Source organism: Ranitomeya imitator, chromosome 1 (assembly GCF_032444005.1).
Source record: "Ranitomeya imitator isolate aRanImi1 chromosome 1, aRanImi1.pri, whole genome shotgun sequence".
Classification (NCBI taxonomy): Eukaryota; Metazoa; Chordata; class Amphibia; order Anura; family Dendrobatidae; genus Ranitomeya; species Ranitomeya imitator.
In genome coordinates, this window is record NC_091282.1 from 454469623 (window position 1) to 454491732 (window position 22110).

The 22110-nt window shown below is 43.6% G+C and overlaps 1 protein-coding gene across 36 annotated transcripts in view; it reads right to left on the reverse strand.

Moving 5' to 3' along the window:
• Positions 1-22110, reverse strand: part of PTPRD (protein tyrosine phosphatase receptor type D) — an 878514-nt gene that overhangs the window by 521998 nt on the left and 334406 nt on the right. For 35 of the 36 annotated variants that reach the window (XM_069764828.1, XM_069764762.1, XM_069764753.1 and 32 more), the window contains exon 1: positions 8929-9278. The exons of the other annotated variant lie outside the window; for it this stretch is intronic. The gene's annotated coding sequence lies outside the window, so the exon portion shown is untranslated. Of the gene's footprint in view, positions 1-8928; positions 9279-22110 lie in introns of those variants that run through there. 36 annotated transcript variants of the gene reach the window in all.

Sequence of the window (22110 nt, forward strand, 5' to 3'; positions counted from 1 at the left end):
GGCATTTAAGTCTGGACAGTGACTGGACCATTCAAATACATGAATATGCTTTGTTCTAAACCAATCCATTTGAGCTTTTGCAGTATGTTTAGTGTTGTTGTCCTGCTGGTAGGTGAATCTCTAACCCAGTCTAAAGTCTTTTGCAGCCTCTAACAGGCTTTCCTCAAGGATTGCCTTGCATTTAGCTTCATCCGTCTTCCCATCAACTCTGACTTTTTCCCTGTCCCTGCTGAAAAAAAGCATACCCACAGCATGATGCTGCCACCACGTTTGACGGTGGGGGTGTTTTTTTCAAGATGATGTGCAGTGCTAGTTTTCCGCTACACATAGGGTTTTGAATTTAGCCCAAAAAGTTCTACTTTGATCTCATCTGACAATAGCACCTTCTTCCACATGCTAGTTGTGTCCCCTACATGGCTTTTTGCAAACTACAAACAGGACTTCTTAAGGCTAGCTTTAAAAAACGTCTTTCTTCTTGGCACTCTTCCATAAAGGCCAGATTTTTGGAATAAATTGCAAATAGTTATCCTGTGTATATATTCTCTAATATGAGTTGTAGGTTTCTGCAGCTTCTCCAGACTAACCATGGGCCTCTCGGCTGCTTCTTCGATTAGAGCTCTCCTTGCTTGGGATGCCAGTTTAGGTGCACAGCCATTTCTTGATTGGTTTGCAGTTGTGCCTTTAAACTTCATAAATACTTGCTAATTTGTGCTGGTATATCACATAAACATTTAAGTGAACAAATTTGGAAGACTACACAGGGTATGAATACTTTTTCAAGGACCTGTAAATGGTATTTGGCTGTATGCCTTGATACCGTTCCTTATTACTGTATTTCAACAGCAGATTTCAACCTTCCATTAGTATCACTGACCTCCCAGCAAACTCCACAACTGGCTACAGCCACTGAACATCCATCACTACTCCCAAAACATAAGCATTTGGGCAAAGACAGCTGCAGTGAACTTTCTAAGATACACACTTTTTTTTTCTCTCTTGTAAACGATATAAAGGAAACTTTGAAGCTCTTTGTCCTGTGAATTATCCTCTGTGGACTGTGGCTTCAGTTTAATGTGGCTTGGTGTTTCCTTCATTATACAAAGTAAAGCCAAGAGCTGTAATGCATTACATTTTTTCCCCCTACTGCTCATTCTTGAACTTTACATCTTGCCAAAATCATCCATTATGCTTTAACCAGAAACCTAAAATATTTTGTTAACGTTTTTTTCCCCCTGATTTCATAGCAGGTCTTCCGAGGCAGAAGGAAAAGTCAATTTTGAGAAGTTTAGTAGGTAATCTTCACTGAATTAACCAGACACTTAAAGTGATTTAAGCCAGCCACACATGGGCCAAAGTACGCTTCCCAAGCTGGGTCCTGTTCTGTGGCTTCAATGGATTCTTTGAGTTAATATAAACACGACTTAAATATTGTATATCATACTGGACTTATAGGGATTGACTCGTCTTATTAAATAAGAAAAATTACAATTGACAAAACAAGAAACGTTTGAAATATACCTCTTATTAAAAAACCTCTCCATTCCTAGAATTCCATTGTGCATTGTTCGCAGCCTGCTCTATCAGCTATTTATGCAGTCTCAGAAGTGGCCGATTTCATGACTGATTTTCTATGCTGCCCTGAATCTGGCCCGGATTGTTGGATGAAACCAGGGTCAGGCCCTTTCCTCTTCTCCAATGCTGCAAAGTCAAAGTTGCCTCTTCATTTGGATTGGAAAGCGCATAGGTAGTCCGAACTGTCAATCTTCAAGAGCGCTCTTGAAGACCAAGAACGATACTTCCCTTTTAATTGCTAAGACTATATTTGTTCGTGGGTGCTGATCCTAGGGATGGCAACTGAGGATTTCTGTGCAGTCTCTTAGAAGACTCCTAGTCAAGTATATGGAAAGCTCTAAATGAATCTAGTCCTTAGAGATATATACGGTAAATTTTTATCTTAAACAAAGATTTTAAAAATTATTTAGTGATTTTATTTTTACATTTTTCCATATCACCACCTATATTGCAAAAAATCCAGAAATTTGGCACTTTTCCACATTGTCATGAGAACTCAATAATAAACTGGCACTTCCTATAATGTAGAGATCACTTTTCAGGGATCATCTCACCATCATCCCAAGCAGGATTACAATGGCAGGTAAAGATGCCAATACATATTGGATGGAAGATTGAAGAACCTGACTGCTCTGGGAGAGCTAGCAGACATCTAATGATTAAGTGGGTGTATTGACTCTTCCTAATGGGAGATGACCATGAGAAAGAAGGAGAAGGCTTATTGGATTTCAACATGCCTCATCCTTTGATTTCATGGGAAATGAGCTTCCACCAGAGGTGCTTTTCAGCAGATTCTTCATCTCTAGCCATTGATAATACATGTGCAAGTTTATGGGAATAACTGTCAGCAAAACTAGCATTCAACAGGAGTTCACCCTTCTCATCTCTGCACAGAGACATATACACAGGTCATCTCAGGACCACGTGTTCCTATGGTTTGTGTGGTTGGCTTTACCCTTACAACATCTTAGAATGCTGGTAACAGCTTTCGAGGCAAAATGGTCATTCCAAAAATCAAGCAGAGAATACAGAACTAATAATCAACAATCTTAAAAATGGATTAGAAAAAAATATGTATTAGCATTTAGTTAAAAAATATAGGTGATACATTTCTATTTAACAATTCTAATTGACTCAGATGATTAGTTATATATCCCTATTCACATGAAATCTCTTAATGCTATATTTAAGGACGAGGGGCCACCTGGTACCATAGGCCCTGCTTATTTCGAGAAAGTATCAAAAAGTTGGACAGTGAAAATCAATCTCAGCAAATTAAAAAGCCACAATGTGTCAGTATGTCAATCATCTACTGATTTTGCTTCCATTGCAAATAATCTAGAAGCAATAAGATTATTTTGCAAGCACAAATACGATAGGCTTAAGAACATGGTAATTTTTGGTGAAAAAAAAATGGCTGCTGGGCATGACCACAAAAACGCAGCAAAAATACCAACTTCTTACTGATGTCCGTATGTTTGTAGGGAGCAGTATTCTAGCCACAATCTAAACATACAGTACATTGTATGAATGTACGTGAAGGACTGCATTAGCTACTATAAAAGCCACATTGACCATGAAACTGCCAGACAGCAGTGCAAACAGAACAGCATTATATGAATACAGATCAGGTTTGTGAAGAATACATTTGGATAGCTAATTAAGTCAATGGAAGAAAAGATATCAGAATGTATAATTATGCTGCTGAGGTTATTAAGGCTAGCTGATCTTATTCCCAAGATAAACCAAAGGAAAAAAAATGAATGAACTTGGTTTTCCAGTCACCAAGGCTAAATAACTGGCATGGTGCTGAAAGGGGTAGAGGTAAAGTTGTACTGAGACGTGAGCAAAGCAATGTGAATGGGATCAGAACAGGCTGGCAGGCAGAGGGAGAAGAACATTCTCTGCATTCCATTTGTGAGAAGTCTGGCCTACGCCATGCTTGTGTCTCATTCACGTAGGTCTTCCTTCCTTAGTAAAGCTTCCACACTGACAGAAAACCCATGAGTCAACAGCTACAGCAAAGGACGGAAACAAATAAACCTTCCACAAAACTGCTGGTCACGTCACCCAAGCTATCGAAATAGAAGAAAATGCGGACTTGTCAAAAAAAGAATTATATTGGCAATATTTCTACATGTCAGACGCACAAGTCACCCATTACAGTGGCAATTTCAGTGCCATTCCTGCCTACATATCACTGTAATGCGACCCTGAATTATCGCCCGCCTTCTCTCATAAATGGACAACACCCTAAAGTGCAGCATGCCATCGACGTGATATTTTCATTGCTTTTCATGGACCTAATTCAATTTTATGTTAAGATTAAAAGCAATATTTAGCTATTTTTTGGTACTACTAATAAAAATCATTTAAAAGAAATACAAAAGAAAAGAAATTACTCGGATGAAATGTAAGGGCTTACAGCAATCGTTCCCCTCCTGATGGTATTTTCAGGGTTTTCCTTTTTTTTAATTGGTACTAGTGGGACCAATGTATATTACTTTTAATGATACATCCCATGAATGTAAAATAAATAATTATGTATATGTGATGGACTCTTCAGCTTGGATTTAGTAGGGGGTCAAATAATGCGAATAGCAAAAGCAACAGATTTGCATAACAATGTAAAACATATAGGACTAGCCGGTCACTTTTGAAAACAAAATGTCAAAATTAAGTAAAGCATAATATATAGCTGACGCCAACTTAAAAAATAAATGTAGGTCTAAAAAGTCAAAAATTCATCATTACACAAAATAATAACCAGATTCTGGTAGATCATATAGACCGTATACACCCGCAAAGTGCAGAAATTTCCAGCAAGGACAATCCTGTAATAATATGGTAGCAAGGTTGGTACAATGTATAAGAACCTGGTACTATTTCAGGCATTTTTAACATCATCTGTAGTCACGTAAAGCAGATATCTCACAGAAATCGGCGCTTGTCAAATTTTCTCAACCTGAATATAATATAGTATCAGATTTTCTCGACCTTCGGGAAACCCAATTATACAAAAAAGACAATACAAAGCAAATATTATTGTTAAGAGCATGCATCTAGAACACCCGCTCAGTATGTCTTACATTGTAAAAGGATGACTACAGTATGTCGCAGATCTGTGGCTAAAATGACATGATGAAGTGTGACATCCATGCTGGAGGGGGGATCTGGATAAGTGAAAATACTCAACTATAAAATAACGAAAATGGTGAGTGTAATGCAAGTTAAAAGGATGCCAGTATCTCAGTAAAAAATAGGTTTACGGTGGCATCCATAATGCATCCGCTTTCCCTGAAATTCACATTAGCTTCCTATCAAAAGCTGGCAACGCAACTGTCTTCTTGAAGGGAACTCAAAATGGAAATTTTCACATCTACATACTCTTACAAATAGGCATGTAAAAAAAAAATCAACAAAAGGAACCATGTAAGCATAGTTGCCCTCATTGCCTAAGGTCTATCAAAGTCGCCATGCTTGGTCGACTCTGGATTTGTGAAACTGACACTCAAAAAGTGCGCGGTGGATCTTTGATTTGGGTCTTTCCACACTCCTCCTGCAAAAACTGTCTTAAGACAGCTCATTTTCAGTATTGCTTCTATCTGCGTCTTTAGCAATTGTTTTGTTTGCATTATTGTCTGGAGTCGATAAAGCTGATGTCCGTTAACTCTTTCTAGAGAGTAGGTAAAGTAAGAGCTTCTACCAACGGGTGCACCTCAACGAGAGATCTAGGGAGTGGAGAGGGGCAAGGAATGCTGGAATCCTAAACCTCGCCACAAGGACATAGAGAGAAGGGTCTATTGCTCTGGCTTTGTTGTACAACAGCCATGTATGCTAAATGGCTTAGCATATGCTTAACAGTTGTATTTACTGCACAAGTGTAGTTTCTACAGGCCCCTAGTGGCTCACCATACAGCAGCAGGGACAAGGAAATCACACTCCCATCATTAGGTTAAGCAGTCCATAGTATGTTCACGCTCACAAACATGGCTGTGTGTATGGTGTACGCAACAATAAGGATAATGGTGTTCTCTGAAGACGAATATATATATATACATATATTATATATATATATATATATATATATATATATATATATATATATATATATATATATATATATATATATATATATATATATATACACACACACACACACACACTGCATATATACTTAAATAATTTGATGTGTTAATAATTAATTATATATGGAAAATAATGTCGTATAATATGAATTTATTTAATGAGAAAATGTACTATGATATATATATATATATACACACATGCACACAAATACAATACATATAATATTTAGTAAATCATATAATATCAGTTAGATTATCTCTGGTTGAGTGTTTATAAATAAGCAATTAATAACAATAAACAATGGATATTGTCTTTTTTTATAGCAGGACTTTTTTGGTGTTTACTTGAGCGGCTTTCCGATCACATAGAGGAACTTATGACGGAGTATGTTAGGTACTCTCAATGCATAATATGCAGTAAAAAGACAAAAAGTGACTGGTGCCTGCGGGTAAAACTTCAAAAATAGTCCCTGATAATTATTATTTCAAAGTCAAGGATTTATTATTAAAAAAAAAAGCATCTTTATGCAAATCTAGAAACAAGACCCAAAAGAGCAAAGAAAAGGATGAAAGACGTTTAGAAGTTTATGAGAACAAAAAGTACAGCGGTAAATGGAGGCAGGTGTTGCTTACACTCAGAATCTCATTTTCAGGCTGGTCTAAATGTGTCTTCTCACTCCTACTCTCTACACCCCCAATAATATCCCCATCCCCCCGCCAGAGGCAAAACTAAAATTGGAATACTAAGTCGAGAAAAAATAAAGTGGCTAATTAAATCTGCAGGCCCCCTCCTCGCCCGATCAGACTAAATAAAATAAAACTGCACAGGCTTGTTGCTCACAAACCCCTTGCTGGCATATTTACAGCTCTTAGCTATTTTAACTGGGCACAATCTGACAGCTGAATTTATGAAACTGCCCAACCTGTCAATTTCACACTTTAAAAATACAATAATGGCAGTTCCCACGGGAGAGAAATTTCAAGCAAAGTGTCACAAAACCTCTTGCCGTTATAAGTAGCGAGTCCATACAATTTGTGTGCGGAGGGGAAGGGAGACTTGTTACCTTTTCTCCTTTGTTGCTATTTGTACCAAATAGGCAAGAGGGAATAAACTAAGTGATTGCTCTTGTTCAGTCAATCATGATCTGCTGTAACCTCTTCTGTCCTAATATAACACAGGCTGGGCTAGGCTTCCTAGTGGAATCCATCCGCTGGAGGATAGATAGGAAAGAAACTTCCAAACTCCTCATATATGACATGGGATGGCACCATAATAAAACCCATCTATTGTCTGCAGGAGACGGAGCACAGAAGAAATTATTTTCAAAATAAATGATATTGTTTTTGGTGGCTTAATGATACTACAAGAGCTCGGCTATAACATACTTAAGAAATGTAACGTGTCCACAATAAACACGCGACAGTGATCTAAGCACACACAAACATGGGAACATAGCTGAGCTCATGCGCTGTACCAGCCCCGACAACAAAGGAACCAAGCATAAAAAGCCTCATACAGTCATGTTTATTGGGAGACAATGAATATATTAAAAATAACATCCTATGGGAACAATCAGCAGGAAAATAAATGTAAGAACGGAGGCAGGGCTATGATGTGCTTTATTGGTACATACAGCATCATGGGTATGTAGTAGAAATGTGTGTGCGAAATCAGTGTGTAGGTATATATATACATATATAGACACACAAACACACATATATATATACACAACACATGTATATATATATAAATATATACACACTTTATATCTGTATAAATTTAAGTATATGAGTGAGTGTATGCAAGAATGTGCAAGCAGGTGTGTGTGTGTGTTTAGATGTAGTGAGATGAATGTGGTGAGTTTGTGCATAGGTGAGTGTGTATTCATATAAGTGTATGTGAATGTTTATGTATGTAAGTAGGTGTGTGCTTATGTATAGGTCTGTGTGTGTGAATTTGTCAGTGTAGCTGTGTGCATATAGGTAGGTATGTGTGTAGGTAGGTGTATGTGTGTGTAAAATTGCAAGTGTAGGTGTGTGTTTGTAGGTAGCTGTGTGCATGTAGGTAGTTGTGTGCATGTAGGTAGGTGTGTGTGTGAATCTGTGAGTGTAGCTGTGTGCATATAGGTAGGTAGATGTGTGTGTGTGTGCGCATGTAGGTAGTTGTGTGCATGTAGGTAGGTGTGTGTGTGAATCTGTGTGTAGCTGTGTGCATATAGGTAGGTAGGTGTGTGTGTGTAGGTAGTTGTGTGCGTGTAGGTAGGTAGTTGTGTAGGTATGTGCGTGTGCATGTAGGTAGGTGTGTGTGTAGGTAGGTGTGTGCGCATGTAGGTTAGGGGTGTGTGTAGGTTAGGTGTGTGTGTAGGTTAGGTGTGTGTGAATCTGTGAGTGTAGCTGTGTGTATGTAGGTAGTTGTGTGTACATGTAGGTATGTGTGTGTGCATGTAGGTAGGTGTGTATGGTATGTGTGTGTGCATGTAGGTAGGTGTGTGTGTAGGTAGGTGTGTGTATAGGTGAGGTGTGTGTGAATCTGTGAGTGTAGCTGTGTCCATGTAGGTAGGTGTATGTGTGTATAGCTGAATGTGTGTACTTCATGGAAGTGTATGAGTGACAGAATGCATGTAGGTAGACGAGTCTCTATCCATAGAAGTGCACATATATATTTATATACTTCAGTTATATAAAATGTAAGCCTAGCTGCCAACACTTAAAAGTTTCCCACAAAGATGCAGTAAATGCATTAGGAATGTCTCCGGCTTCATAGTGTCTGGGGGTCTGGGGCATGTCACCAGCGAGTGACGGGCCACACAGGGCAGCCGGACCCTCAGATGAGAAAATCTCCAACTTCTAAGCACCACCTATCACCCCAAAGGGCAGAATGCCAGGAGGGCACAGCAGCTGGGGCAGCTCTGCTACATGCTGCACACACTACTACATGTCACACATGGGAGATGATGCTGGGAAAGTAAGGAGTCCTGGCAACAAAAAGAAAGAAGGAAGAGAAAGAGTAGATCTACAGATAAGATAGATGGGTGAGAATTGTGGCATCTCCCTCAGCAGCACAGCCAGCCCCCTTCCTCAGCTCTTCTGGGGTCTGCAGACAGGTGGAGCAGCAGTGACCCCATGACCAGTCCTGCCAGCCATGGTGGTCTCCAGCCCTGTGGGAAGTTCTCCAGCACTCCTGCTCACTTTCCCCACAGCTTTCTCTCCTGATGCTGGCAGTGCCACAGGAGGCTGCCATGCCCCCTCCCGCCCAGCAGCTCCATACCTGCTCATGCTGTGCACAGCTCCTCTCCTGCGGATGGACTCCAGCACACATGTATGCAGCGGGTCTACACCCGGCAGCAGCCCCCCAGTGTGCGCAGCATCCCCGCTAGAGGCACATCCCAACTCCCGGCCACCGGTAATCCAGAGGCGGCTGCTGCTCCCGCCGCGGTATCCTCTATGCGCTCCTGCCACCCTGGCACTCAGGCATTGTGCTCTTCCGCCCGGCTGTTAGGGGGCAGTGGCCATGCTGCCAGCCTGGGTCTCCTTGCTGCTGCGCTGTGTCGGACCTGTGTGTCTCAGGGGCGTGCACACACACACTGTAGGCACCGCAGCCTCTGCCAGACCCCGGGCAGCTCCGCGCCGCCCACCCTCAGGACTGACAGCGGCGGGACCAATCAGCGGCGGGGAGCTGCCCGGTCACCGGCAGGAGGGAGCCCGGCAGCGCCTCCCCCACATTCCCTCCACTCACTCATGTTACACATTCCTCTCATCCTCCCTCACTTCTGCTGCTCCATGTCCCCGCACATTCCTGCCTCACATTCCTCCTCACTGTGGGCTCCCCAGCACTTCCCTCATTATTCATCCTCACACATGGCTCTTCTCTACTCACTACTGTCCGAGGTCATGAGGGATTCCCTGGTCCTCCTCACTGACAGGAAACATGGAGGCTCCAAACCTCCGTGTATAACCCCCACCGTGTATAACCTCCACCGTGTATAACCTCCACCGTGTATAACCTCCACCGTGTATAACCTCCACCATACATAACCTCCACCGTGTATAACCTCCACCATACATAACCTCCGTGTATAACCTCCACCATACAGAAAATCCACCATACATAACCTCCGTTTATAACCTCCACCATACATAACCTCCGTGTATAACCTCCACCGTGTATAACCTCCACCATACATAACCTCCGTGTATAACCTCCACCGTGTATACCCTCCACAATACATAACCTCCACCGTGTATAACCTCCACCATACATAACCTCCGTGTATAACCTCCACCGTGTATAACCTCCACCATACAGGAAATCCATCATACATAACCTCCGTTTATAACCTCCACCATACATAACCTCCGTGTATAACCTCCACCGTGTATAACCTCCACCATACATAACCTCCGTGTATAACCTCCACCGTGTATACCCTCCACAATACATAACCTCCACCGTGTATAACCTCCACCATACATAACCTCCGTGTATAACCTCCACCGTGTATAACCTCCACCATACAGGAAATCCATCATACATAACCTCCGTTTATAACCTCCACCATACATAACCTCCGTGTATAACCTCCACCGTGTATAACCTCCACCATACATAACCTCCGTGTATAACCTCCACCGTGTATAACCTCCACCATACATAACCTCCGTGTATAACCTCCACCGTGTATAACCTCCACCATACATAACCTCCGTGTATAACCTCCACCGTGTATAACCTCCACAATACATAACCTCCACCGTGTATAACCTCCACCATACATAACCTCCGTGTATAACCTCCACCGTGTATAACCTCCACCATACAGGAAATCCATCATACATAACCTCCACCATGTATAACCTTCACCATACATAACCTCCGTGTATAACCTCCACCATACATAACCTCCACCATACATAACCTCCACCATACATAACCTCCACCATACATAACCTCCATGTATAACCTCCACCATACAGAAAATCCACCATACATAACCTCTACCAGAAATAACCTCTGTGTATAACCTCCACCATGTATAACCTCCACCGTGTATAACCTCTACCATATGTAACCTCCGTGTATAACAACCACCATATATAACCTTCATCATACATAACCTCTGTGTATAACCTCCACCATACATAACCACCGTGTATAACCTCCACCATACAGAAAATCCATCATACATAACCTCCACCATACATAACCTCTGTGTATAATCTCCACCATACATAAAATCCACCATACATAACCTCCACCGTGTATAACCTCTACCATACATAACCTTCGTGTATAACCACCATATATAGCTTCCACCATGTACTACCCCTGGCAAAAATGATGGAATCAGCAGCCTTGGAGAATGTTAATTCAGTTGTTTAATTTTGTAGAAAAGAAGCAGATCACAGACATGGCACAAAACTAAAGTCATTTCAAATGGCAACTTTCTGGCTTTAAGAAACATTAAAGGTACTGTCACACTAGACGATATCGCTAGCGATCCGTGACGTTGCAGCGTCCTCGCTAGCGATATCGTCCAGTGTGACAGGCAGCAGCGATCAGGCCCCTGCTGGGAGATCGCTGGTCGGGGAAGAAAGTCCAGAACTTTATTTCATCGCTGGACTCCCCGTAGACATCGCTGAATCGGCGTGTGTGACACCGATTCAGCGATGTCTTCGCTGGTAACCAGGGTAAACATCGGGTAACTAAGCGCAGGGCCGCGCTTAGTAACCCGATGTTTACCCTGGTTACCATCCTAAAAGTAAAAAAACAAACACTACATACTTACCTACCGCTGTCTGTCCTCCAGCGCTGTGCTCTGCTCTCCTCCTGCTCGCTCTGGCTGTGAGCGTCGGTCAGCCGGAAAGCAGAGCGGTGACGTCACCGCTCTGCTTTCTGGCTGCCTGGCGCTCACAGCCAGACCAGAGAAGCAGAGCGACGAGGACAGACAGCGGAAGGTAAGTATGTAGCGTTTGTTTTTTTACTTTTTAGGATGGTAACCAGGGTAAACATCGGGTTACTAAGCGCGGCCCTGCGCTTAGTTACCCGATGTTTACCCTGGTTACCGGGGACCTCGGGATCGTTGGTCGCTGGAGAGCTGTCTGTGTGACAGCTCTCCAGCGACCAAACAGCGACGCTGCAGCGATCCGGATCGTTGTCGGTATCGCTGCAGCGTCGCTATGTGTGACGGTACCTTAAAAGAAATCAGGAACAAAAAATGTGGTAGTCAGTAATGGTTACTTTTTGTAACCACACAAAAAAAAAAATTATGGAATTACTCAATTCTGAGGAAAAAATTATGGAATCACCCTGTAAATTTTCATACCCAAAACTAAAACCTGCATCAGATTAGATCTGCTCGTTAGTCTGCATCTAAAAAGGAATGATCACACCTTGGAGAGCTGTTGCACCAAGTGGACTGACATGAATCATGGCTCCAACAGGAGAGATGTCAATTGAAACAAAGGATAGGATTATCAAACTCCTAAAAGAGGGTAAATCATCACACAATGTTGCAAAAGATGTTAGTTGTTCACAGTCAGATGTGTCTAAAATCTGGACCAAATACAAACAACATGGGAAGGTTGTTAAAGGCTAACATACTGGTAGACCAAGGAAGACATCAAAGCGTCAAGACCGGAAACATAAAGCAATATGTCTCCAAAACAGGAAATGCACAACAAAACAAATGAGGAACGAATGGGTGGAAACTGGAGTCTGTGACCGAACTGTAAGAAACCGCCTAAAGGAAATGGGATTTACGCACAGAAAAGCTAAACGAAAGCCATCATTAACACCTAAACAGAAAAAAACAAGGTTACAATGGGCTAAGGAAAAGCAATTGTGGACTGTGGATGACTGGATGAAAGTCATATTCAGTGATGAATCTGCATTGGGCAAGGTGATGATGCTGGAACTTTTGTTTGGTGCCGTTCCAATGAGATTTATAAAGATGACTGCCTGAAGAGAACATGCAAATTTCCACAGTCATTGATGATATGGGGCTGCATGTCAGGTAAAGGCACTGGGGAGATGGCTGTCATTACATCTTCAATAAATGCACAAGTTTATGTTCATATTTTGGACGCTTTTCTTATCCCATCAATTGAAAGGATGTTTGGGGATGATGAAATCATTTTTCAAGATGATAATGCATCCTGCCATTGAGCAAAAACTGTGAAAACATTCCTTGAAAAAAGACATATAAGGTCAATGTCATGGCCTGCAAATAGTCTGGATATCAATCCAATTGAAAATCTTTGGTGGAAGTTGAAGAAAATGGTCCATGACAAGGTATGCTATCCTCGAATTTTGGATTACAAGAGGGGGAGACCTCAGACTTTAAGGTTGGACTTCAGAAAGGCAAATTTTAATGGACTCAGAAAGAGTGTAGGAAAAGTCCAATGGCTGGATGTTCTAAAGGACAGAAATGTCCAAGAAGGATGGGAGATTCTGAAGAATGATGAAATTCTCACTAGTAATAATTTAGATAAGCTTGAAAAATAGGCAGCAACTAATGGAATGGTATTTAACAGAAAGAAATGCAAGATTCTACAACTGGGCAAGAAAAAAAAATTACATCTACAGAATAGGAGGAGTAGAACTATGCAACAGCACGTGTGAAAAAGAATTGGGTATACTAATAGATCACAGACTGCACAATATGATGCAGCAGTAAAAAAGACAGGTATTAAGAGAAGCATAGAGTCTAAATTACATGAAGTAATTATCACCCTCTACTCCTCCTGTGCGGACTGCAAAGTATGTCCTACAAGAAACGGTTAAGGGATCTAGGAATGTTTAGCTTGGGATAAAAAGGCTAAGAGGAGACTTAATAGCTGTCTACAAATATCTGAAGGGATGTCACAGTGTAGAGGCATGATCCTTATTCTAATTTGCACATGGAAATGCGAGAAGCAATGGAAAATTAGAAAAATCTTTTTGACAGTGAGGGTGATCAATGAGTGGAACAGGCTGCCATGAGAGGTGATGAGTTCTCCTTTAATGGAATGCTTCAAACAGGAGCTGGACAGACATCTGTCTGAGATGGTTTAGTGAATCCTGCATTGAGCAGGGGGTTGGACTAGATGACCCTTGAGTAGTGATGAGCGAGTATACTCGTTGCTCGGGTTTTCCCAAGCACGCTCGGGTGACCTCCGAGTATTTGTTAGTGTTCAGAGATTAAGTTTTCATCACGGCAGCTGAATGATTTACAGCTATTAGACAATTGGATTACATGTGAGGATTTCTGTTATGAAAGGCAATTCAGAACCACAATGGACATAGCGGTCAGAACACATACAGTGATCTGACAATAACCCAAAATCATAGAACGAGCTCTGAGACGTGGGAACTCTGCAGACCACAATCCCTAATCCTCTCCAAAACACAACTAGAGGCAGCCGTGGATTGCGCCTAACGCTCCCTATGCAACTCGGCACAGCCTGAGAAACTAGCTAGCCTGAAGATAGAAAAATAAACCTACCTTGCCTCAGAGAAATACCCCAAAGGAAAAGGCAGCCCCCCACATATAATGACTGTGAGTAAGATGAAAAGACAAACGTAGGGATGAAATAGATTCAGCAAAGTGAGGCCCGACTTTCTAAACAGAGCGAGGATAGGAAAGATAACTTTGCGGTCTACACAAAACCCTAAAGAAAACCACGCAAAGGGGGCAAAAAGACCCTCCGTACCGAACTAACGGCACGGAGGTACACCCTTTGCGTCCCAGAGCTTCCAGCAAAACAAATAGACAAGCTGGACAGAAAAAATAGCAAACAAATAGCAAAGAAGCACTTAGCTATGCAGAGCAGCAGGCCACAGGAATGATCCAGGGAGAAACAAGTCCAACACTGGAACATTGACAGGAAGCATGGATCAAAGCATTAGTTGGAGTTAAGAAGAGAAGCACCTAACGAGCTCACAAGATCACCTGAGGGAGGAAACTCAGAAGCCGCAGTACCACTTTCCTCCACAAACGGAAGCTCCCAGAGAGAATCAGCCGAAGTACCACTTGTGACCACAGGAGGGAGCTCTGCCACAGAATTCACAACAGTACCCCCCCCTTAAGGAGGGGTCACCGAACCCTCACCAGAGCCCCCAGGCCGACCAGGATGAGCCACATGAAAGGCACGAACAAGATCGGGAGCATGGACATCAGAGGCAAAAACCCAGGAATTATCTTCCTGAGCATAACCCTTCCATTTAACCAGATACTGGAGTTTCCTGTTATGGCCGGCAATCAGGCAACACAGTGTGCAGTAATCAGCGCACATACAGAGATCTGGCAATAACCAAAAACAATAGGACGAGCTCTGAGACGTGGAATCTCTGTAGACTGCAGTACCTGATCTATCCTCACACAACTATAAGCAGCAGTGGATTGCGCCTATCACTACCTATGCAACTCGGCACTGCCTGAGGAGCTGACTAGCCTGAAGATAGAAATACAAGCCTGACTTACCTCAGAGAAATACCCCAAAGGAATAGGCAGCCCCCCACATATAATGACTGTTAGCAAGATGAAAAGACAAACGTAGGAATGAAATAGATTCAGCAAAGTGAGGCCCGATATTCTAGACAGAGCGAGGATAGCAAGAGAACTATGCAGTCTACAAAAAACCCTAAAACGAAAACCACGCAAAGGGGCAAAAAGACCCACCGTGCCGAACTAACAGCACGGCGGTGCACCCCTTTGCTTCTCAGAGCTTCCAGCAAAAGTTAATAGCAAGCTGGACAGAAAAAAACAGAAAACAAACTAGAAGCACTTATCTAGCAGAGCAGCAGGCCCAAGGAAAGATGCAGTAGCTCAGATCCAACACTGGAACATTGACAAGGAGCAAGGAAGACAGACTCAGGTGGAGCTAAATAGCAAGGCAGCCAACGAGCTCACCAAAACACCTGAGGGAGGAAGCCCAGAGACTGCAATACCACTTGTGACCACAGAAGTGAACTCAGCCACAGAATTCACAACAGTACCCCCCCCTTGAGGAGGGGTCACCGAACCCTCACCAGAACCCCCAGGCCGACCAGGATGAGCCACATGAAAGGCACGAACAAGATCTGGGGCATGGACATCAGAGGCAAAAACCCAGGAATTATCTTCCTGAGCATAACCCTTCAATTTGACCAGATACTGGAGTTTCCGTCTAGAGACACGAGAATCCAAAATCTTCTCCACAATATACTCCAATTCCCCCTCCACCAAAACAGGGGCAGGAGGCTCCACAGATGGAACCATAGGTGCCACGTATCTCCTCAACAACGACCTATGGAATACATTATGTATGGAAAAGGAGTCTGGGAGGGTCAGACGAAAAGACACCGGATTGAGAATCTCAGAAATCCTATACGGACCAATAAAACGAGGTTTAAATTTAGGAGAGGAAACCTTCATAGGAATATGACGAGAAGATAACCAAACCAGATCCCCAACACGAAGTCGGGGTCCCACACGGCGTCTGCGATTAGCGAAAAGCTGAGCCTTCTCCTGGGACAAGGTCAAATTGTCCACTACCTGAGTCCAGATCTGCTGCAACCTGTCCACCACAGAATCCACACCAGGACAGTCCGAAGACTCAACCTGTCCTGAAGAGAAACGAGGATGGAACCCAGAATTGCAGAAAAATGGAGAGACCAAGGTAGCCGAGCTGGCCCGATTATTAAGGGCGAACTCAGCCAACGGCAAAAATGACACCCAATCATCCTGGTCAGCGGAAACAAAACATCTCAAATATGTTTCCAAGGTCTGATTGGTTCGTTCGGTCTGGCCATTAGTCTGAGGATGGAAGGCCGAGGAGAAAGATAGGTCAATGCCCATCCTACCACAAAAGGCTCGCCAGAACCTCGAGACAAACTGGGAACCTCTGTCAGAAACAATATTCTCAGGAATGCCATGTAAACGAACCACATGCTGAAAGAACAAAGGCACCAAATCAGAGGAGGAAGGCAATTTAACCAAGGGCACCAGATGGACCATTTTAGAAAAGCGATCACAGACCACCCAAATGACCGACATTTTTTGAGAAACGGGAAGGTCAGAAATGAAATCCATCGAAATATGTGTCCAAGGCCTCTTCTGGACCGGCAAGGGCAAAAGCAACCCACTGGCACGTGAACAGCAGGGCTTAGCCCTAGCACAAATTCCACAGGACTGCACAAAAGCACGCACATCCCGTGACAGAGATGGCCACCAGAAGGATCTAGCAACCAACTCCCTGGTACCAAAGATTCCTGGATGACCGGCCAGCACCGAACAATGAAGTTCAGAGATAACTTTACTAGTCCACCTATCAGGGACGAACAGTTTCTCGGCCGGACAACGATCAGGTTTATTAGCCTGAAATTTCTGCAACACTCTCCGCAAATCAGGGGAGATGGCAGACACAATGACTCCTTCCTTGAGAATACTCGCCGGCTCAGATAACCCCGGAGAGTCGGGCACAAAACTCCTAGACAGAGCATCCGCCTTCACATTTTTAGAGCCCGGAAGGTATGAAATCACAAAATCAAAACGAGCAAAAAATAACGACCAACGGGCCTGTCTAGGATTCAAGCGCTTGGCAGACTCAAGATAAGTAAGGTTCTTATGATCAGTCAATACCACCACGCGATGCTTAGCACCCTCAAGCCAATGACGCCACTCCTCGAATGCCCACTTCATGGCCAGCAACTCTCGGTTGCCCACATCATAATTACGCTCAGCAGCAGAAAATTTCCTGGAAAAGAAAGCACATGGTTTGAACACTGAGCAACCAGAACCTCTCTGTGACAAACCGCCCCTGCACCAATCTCAGAAGCATCAACCTCGACCTGGAACGGAAGAGAAACATCAGGTTGACACAACACAGGGGCACAGCAAAAACGACGCTTCAACTCCTGAAAAGCTTCCACGGCAGCAGAAGACCAATTAACCAAATCAGCACCCTTCTTGGTCAAATCGGTCAATGGTCTGGCAATGCTAGAAAAATTACAGATGAAGCGACGATAAAAATTAGCAAAGCCCAGGAATTTCTGCAGACTTTTTAGAGATGTCGGCTGAGTCCAATCCTGGATGGCCTGAACCTTAACCGGATCCATCTCGATAGTAGAAGGGGAAAAGATGAACCCCAAAAATGAAACTTTCTGCACACCGAAGAGACACTTTGATCCCTTCACGAACAAGGAATTAGCACGCAGTACCTGGAAAACCATTCTGACTTGCTTCACATGAGACTCCCAATCATCTGAGAAGATCAAAATGTCATCCAAGTAAACAATCAAGAATTTATCCAGATACTCACGGAAAATGTCATGCATAAAAGACTGAAAAACAGATGGAGCATTGGCAAGTCCGAACGGCATCACCAGATACTCAAAATGACCCTCGGGCGTATTAAATGCCGTTTTCCATTCATCTCCCTGCCTGATTCTCACCAGATTATACGCACCACGAAGATCAATCTTAGTAAACCAACTAGCCCCCTTAATCCGAGCAAACAAGTCAGAAATCAATGGCAAGGGATACTGAAACTTAACAGTGATCTTATTAAGAAGGCGGTAATCAATACACGGTCTTAGCGAACCATCCTTCTTGGCTACAAAAAAGAACCCTGCTCCCAATGGTGACGACGATGGGCGAATATGTCCCTTCTCCAGGGATTCCTTCACATAACTGCGCATAGCGGTGTGTTCAGGTACGGACAAATTAAATAAACGACCCTTAGGGAATTTACTACCAGGAATCAAATCGATAGCACAATCACAATTCCTATGCGGAGGTAGGGCATCAGACTTGGACTCTTCAAATACATCCTGAAAGTCCGACAAGAACTCTGGGATGTCAGAAGGAATGGATGACGAAATAGACAAAAATGGAACATCACCATGTACTCCCTGACAACCCCAGCTGGTTACCGACATAGAGTTCCAATCCAATACTGGATTATGGGTTTGTAGCCATGGCAACCCCAACACGACCACATCATGCAAATTATGCAGTACCAGAAAGCGAATAACTTCCTGATGTGCAGGAGCCATGCACATGGTCAGCTGGGCCCAGTACTGAGGCTTATTCTTGGCCAAAGGTGTAGCATCAATTCCTCTCAACGGAATAGGACACCGCAAAGGCTCCAAGAAAAATCCACAACGTTTAGCATAATCCAAATCCATCAGATTCAGGGCAGCGCCTGAATCCACAAACGCCATGACAGAATACGATGACAAAGAGCACATTAAGGTAATGGACAAAAGGAATTTGGACTGTACAGTACCAATAACGGCAGAGCTATCGAACCGCCTAGTGCGTTTAGAACAATTAGAAATAGCATGAGTAGAATCACCACAATAGAAACACAGTCTGTTCAGACGTCTGTGTTCTTGCCGTTCTACTTTAGTCATAGTCCTGTCGCACTGCATAGGCTCAGGTTTACTCTCAGACAATACCGCCAGATGGTGCACAGATTTACGCTCGCGCAAGCGACGACCGATCTGAATGGCCAAGGACATAGACTCATTCAAACCAGCAGGCATAGGAAATCCCACCATTACATCCTTAAGAGCTTCAGAGAGACCCTTTCTGAACAAAGCCGCTAGTGCAGATTCATTCCACAGAGTGAGTACTGACCACTTCCTAAATTTCTGACAATATACTTCTACATCATCCTGACCCTGGCATAAAGCCAGCAGATTTTTCTCAGCCTGATCCACTGAATTAGGCTCATCGTAAAGCAATCCCAGCGCCTGGAAAAATGCATCAACATTACTCAATGCAGAATCTCCTGGTGCAAGAGAAAACGCCCAGTCCTGTGGGTCGCCGCGCAAAAAAGAAATAATAATCAAAACCTGTTGAATAGGATTACCAGAAGAATGAGGTTTCAAGGCCAAAAATAGCTTACAATTATTTCTGAAGCTCAGGAACTTAGTTCTGTCACCAAAAAACAAATCAGGAATCGGAATTCTTGGTTCTAGCATCGATTTCTGATCAATAGTATCTTGAATCTTTTGTACATTTACAACGAGATTATCCATTGAGGAGCACAGAGCCTGAATATCCATGTCCACAGCTGTGTCCTGAAGCACTCTAATGTCTAGGGGAAAAAAAAGACTGAAGACAGAGCTAAGAAAAAAAAATGATGTCAGGATTTCTTTTTTCCCTCTATTGGGAATCATTGGTGTGGCTCCTTGTACTGTTATGGCCGGCAATCAGGCAACACAGTGTGCAGTAATCAGCGCACATACAGAGATCTGGCAATAACCAAAAACAATAGGACGAGCTCTGAGACGTGGAATCTCTGTAGACTGCAGTACCTGATCTATCCTCACACAACTATAAGCAGCAGTGGATTGCGCCTATCACTACCTATGCAACTCGGCACTGCCTGAGGAGCTGACTAGCCTGAAGATAGAAATACAAGCCTGACTTACCTCAGAGAAATACCCCAAAGGAATAGGCAGCCCCCCACATATAATGACTGTTAGCAAGATGAAAAGACAAACGTAGGAATGAAATAGATTCAGCAAAGTGAGGCCCAATATTCTAGACAGAGCGAGGATAGCAAGAGAACTATGCAGTCTACAAAAAACCCTAAAACGAAAACCACGCAAAGGGGCAAAAAGACCCACCGTGCCGAACTAACAGCACGGCGGTGCACCCCTTTGCTTCTCAGAGCTTCCAGCAAAAGTTAATAGCAAGCTGGACAGAAAAAACAGAAAACAAACTAGAAGCACTTATCTAGCAGAGCAGCAGGCCCAAGGAAAGATGCAGTAGCTCAGATCCAACACTGGAACATTGACAAGGAGCAAGGAAGACAGACTCAGGTGGAGCTAAATAGCAAGGCAGCCAACGAGCTCACCAAAACACCTGAGGGAGGAAGCCCAGAGACTGCAATACCACTTGTGACCACAGAAGTGAACTCAGCCACAGAATTCACAACAGTTTCCGTCTTGAAACACGAGAATCCAAAATCTTCTCCACAATATACTCCAACTCCCCCTCCACCAAAACCGGGGCAGGAGGGTCAACAGATGGAACCACAGGTGCCACGTATCTCCGCAACAATGACCTATGGAATACGTTATGTATGGAAAAAGAATCTGGAAAGGTCAGACGAAAAGACACAGGATTAAGAACCTCAGAAATCCTATACGGACCAATGAAACGAGGTTTAAACTTAGGAGAGGAAACCTTCATAGGAATATGACGAGAAGATAACCAAACCAGATCCCCAACACGAAGTCGGGGACCCGCACAGCGTCTGCGATTAGCAAAACGTTGAGCCCTCTCCTGGGACAAGGTCAAATTATCCACTACATGAGTCCAAATCTGCTGCAACCTGTCCACCACAGTATCCACACAAGTACAGTCCGAAGACTCAACCTGTCTTGAAGAGAAACGAGGATGGAACCCAGAGTTGCAGAAAAATGGTGAAACCAAGGTAGCCGAGCTGGCCCGGTTATTAAGGGCGAACTCAGCCAAAGGCAAAAAGGACACCCACTCATCCACAGCAGAAACCCACTCATCCACAGCAGAAATAAAGCATCTCAGATATGTTTCCAATGTCTGATTGGTTCGTTCGGTCTGGCCATTAGTCTGAGGATGGAAAGCCGAGGAAAAAGACAAGTCAATGCCCATCCTACCACAAAAGGCTCGCCAAAACCTCGAAACAAACTGGGAACCTCTGTCAGAAACGATATTCTCTGGAATGCCATGTAAACGAACCACATGCTGGAAGAACAATGGCACCAAATCAGAGGAGGAAGGCAATTTAGACAAGGGTACGGGTACCAGATGGACCATCTTAGAAAAGCGATCACAGACCACCCAAATGACTGACATCTTTTGAGAAACGGGAAGATCTGACATAAAATCCATAGAGATATGTGTCCAAGGCCTCTTCGGGACCGGCAAGGGCAAAAGCAACCCACTGGCACGAGAACAGCAGGGCTTAACCCGAGCACAAATCCCACAGGACTGCACAAAAGTACGCACATCCCGCGACAGAGATGGCCACCAAAAGGATCTATCCACTAACTCTCTGGTACCAAAGATTCCAGGATGACCAGCCAACACCGAACAATGAACCTCAGAGATAACTTTATTCGTCCACCTATCAGGGACAAACAGTCTCTCCGCTGGACAACGATCAGGTTTATTAGCCTGAAATTTTTGCAACACCTGTCGCAAATCAGGGGAGATGGCAGACACAATTACTCCTTCCTTGAGGATACCCGCCGGCTCAGATAAACCCGGAGAGTCGGGCACAAAACTCCTAGACAGAGCATCCGCCTTCACATTTTTAGAGCCCGGAAGGTACGAAATCACAAAGTCAAAACGGGCAAAAAACAGCGACCAACGAGCCTGTCTAGGATTCAACCGCTTGGCAGACTCGAGATAAGTCAAGTTCTTATGATCAGTCAATACCACCACGCGATGCTTAGCTCCTTCAAGCCAATGACGCCACTCCTCGAATGCCC